Genomic DNA, 3,091 nt, shown 5'->3' with positions numbered 1-3,091 from the left:
CTGATAAATGATTCATTTTTTAATTTCTTACAACTGATGTTTTTTTCTGGTGTCTCCTTCAGTTCCAATCTTCAATTTCATGAAAAAGTTGGTTTATGTTTATAAATTAGTCAATGTGCATGTGCAAAATGATAGTGTTATAAAAATGAGTAATTTTTATACTTCAGATACTGGTCCTATTCTACTATAGACACCCTGCAACATGTAAGTATAAAATAATAGAAATAGTAGCCCATTAGTATAGGCAGGGAATGCAACCAGATCTCCCTCTTTTTCTTACAACTCTTATGTCGTCAGTTTGTTTGGAGATGGTGACTGCTTTGCATATGAAGCAACTGAGGCTTGAGATGTTATTATGGCTTCTCTAAAGTTACACACAGGTGCCCGGGAGATGGGGCCGGGGAGATGGCTCAGTGGAATAAGCCTTTCCCTGGTAAGTGCAAGGGCCTGAGTTCAATCCCCGGTTCTGCCAAAATAAATAAATAAATAAATAAATAAATAAATAAATAAATAAAGTTACACACAGTAGGAGGCAGGGCTGAAATGCAAAGCCAGGATGTCCAAACACAGGGCTCAGCAGTTTCTGTAGAGGTTAAAAAATGAATTCTGATTTTACTGACATTGTCTGGGAAAAACAAGGAACATGAGCAAAGCTGGCATGTGAGGCAGGTGTTAAAGAAGGTAGATTCTGCCACAAGAAGAAGAGAGTGGGTAAGGTCCTGGGGAGGGAAAGAGAGGCTCCATGTAAGGAACACAGTGTGTCCCAATGTGTTAAACTAAAAAGAACTCAGTGGACTTGCCTGAAGAGGAAGTAGGGAAGGCTTGGAAATGGAATGGAGAAGACAGACAAGTGAGGACCCCATCTGAACCCAACCTTGTAGCCACTAATATGAGCCAGTGTTGCACCAGCTGCAAAGATAATGCCAGCCACCAGGGATTGCATGGCGTGTTCTGAGCCACTGTGCAAGACCTGCATGGAGGCCACCAGTGGTGGAGTATACCAATGACCATATTGTGTGCTTCACTAAGCCAACCAAGTCCTAGGATGGTTAGCACACTGCCTAGTGCAATGTGAATAAGCATAAACCGCTCATGCTGTTCTGTAGAGCTGTGATACCTCACCTGTTGGGACTGCCAGTACAACAGCCATAAGGACTGCAAGTACCAATTCCTGGAAGATGCAGTGAGGAACCAGTGCAAAATTCTGGACTCAATGGCGAAATGCCTTGGGGACAGACATGTCATATTGCAGAAGAGTACCAAGAAAGTTCACATCTCCATCCACCATGTGTCTGATATGCAGAAGCTTGTGCAGGTGGACATCAAGATGGCCATTTTGCAAATGATGAAGGAGCTGAATAAGTGGAGCTGTGTCTGCTCAGCAATGCTCACAAGGTAGCTAGGGGTGGCAGGAGCACCTGGAACAACAGCACTGGGCCTTGACCAAGATCAAGAAGCAACAGGAGGGGCTGGGGAGATGGCTCAGTAGGATAAGCACTTGACTGGCAAATGCAAGGATCTGAGTTCAATCCCCGGTTCCGCAAAAAAAAAAAAAAAAAAGAAGAAGAAGCAACAGGAGCACATCTTGTCCTTCACCTCTTGACCTCTGGAGAGTGACAACACAGTCTTTCTGCTTTTTTATTTATTTTTATTTTGGGGGGGAACCAGGGACTGAATTCAGGCCCTTGTGCTCACCAGGTAAGAGCTTATTCTACTGAGCCATTTCCCTGTCCCCAGTCTTTCTGCTTTCTAAAATGTTGATCTACTTCTAGCTGCACTGAGTCCTTAGGATCTACATGGCAAGATAAGTTTTAGTGGGACTTCATTGCCTTGACCAAGAGTGCTAAAGCCTTTGGCAAGATTGTAGCTGAGTGTTCGGGTACCCATTCCACAGGCCCTACATCTATGGCATCCCAAGAGTCCCTAAGACCCCTGAGCAAGGAGGACTCTGGCAGTAGCCAACCCATGGAAACACAGGAGGGTATGGCTTTGGATCAGATGACCCATACTCCAGTGAAGAGCTGACATTAAGTGGTTCTGCTCTGGTAAGGATGAGGTAAGCAGCCTTATGGGCAAGATGTCATGGGTGGGTGCCAAATGCCTGGACCTGGACCTTGCAGCAGATAGCCAGCCACATGGCTTCAAGATCTTTCCAGCTGAAAACTATAACCTCATTGTAGTTGCCAGAGCTGCTGTTCAAGCTGGAACTATGCTCCTAGTGGCACCCAAGGTTCCTGGTGCCCCAAACCTCTCTCCCGTGAAGAGAAGAAAAGGTAGGCCATCATTGGCATTTCTCCTGCTGCTGCTGCGTGCCCTCAGATCAAGGCTGTGCTGATGGCTCTGGCCAATGTCCCTGGTGCTGAGGGCCCCACCTGACTTCTCCTAGTGGCAGCAGTAGTTCAGGTCTGAAGGTGATAGCTCCTAAGGACACCTCAGCCCCAGATGCTAGCCCAGGCAATCTAGATTACTCTGCCACCATCTGCCATGTCTGCCAAAAGCCAGATGACCTACTCATGTACAACCAATATAAGTCTTACTTCCACCTGGACTACCAACTGCCAGTCCTGAAGAACCAGAAGAGGAGTGGAGCAGTTCACTCAGCTACATGCTCCCGGACCTGAAAAAGGAGGCTAGCAACCTTAACATAGATGGTGTTGACAGTGCTGGCATGGTGGCCAAGCTCTCACCAACCAACCAGAGAAAATGTAAAAGTATGCTGGTGACCCTATTCTACCATGAACCCTGCCACCTCATGCATTAGCTGGCTACTAACTCTACGTTGTCCATGGCCAACCTGGACCTAACTCTGATATGTACCTGCCTCTGGGAAAAGCAATCACTTCAATTCATCTCACAAGAGTTTGCCCAGGTTCTGAGCATGTTCAAGCAGTTTAACAAACTGTCTTAGGATAAGGCAGATGTGCAGTCCGCCATCAGCCTGCAGCACTTCTTTAAGACATGCATGAATGAAGCCTACAGGGCATCAAGCTCTCTTGCAGAGGTGATTTCAGGCCTCCAACCTAGCCCAGCATTCATATACTATCCGCCATTCTTACACTCACTCATCCTCAAGTCACTCCCTTCTTCATGA

At 46.4% G+C, this 3,091-nt stretch overlaps 1 pseudogene; it reads left to right on the top strand.

Annotated features, from left to right (window-relative positions):
- Positions 1-889: 889 nt before the first annotated feature.
- LOC101576762 lies at positions 890-3,091 on the top strand (annotated as a pseudogene).

The sequence above is a fragment of the Octodon degus genome, unplaced genomic scaffold (genome assembly GCF_000260255.1).
Source record: "Octodon degus isolate 3935 unplaced genomic scaffold, OctDeg1.0 scaffold00355, whole genome shotgun sequence".
In the NCBI taxonomy this organism is placed as follows: domain Eukaryota; kingdom Metazoa; phylum Chordata; class Mammalia; order Rodentia; family Octodontidae; genus Octodon; species Octodon degus.
The sequence above is the reverse complement of the archived record's forward strand: the minus strand, read 5'-3'. Positions and strand labels throughout refer to the sequence as shown.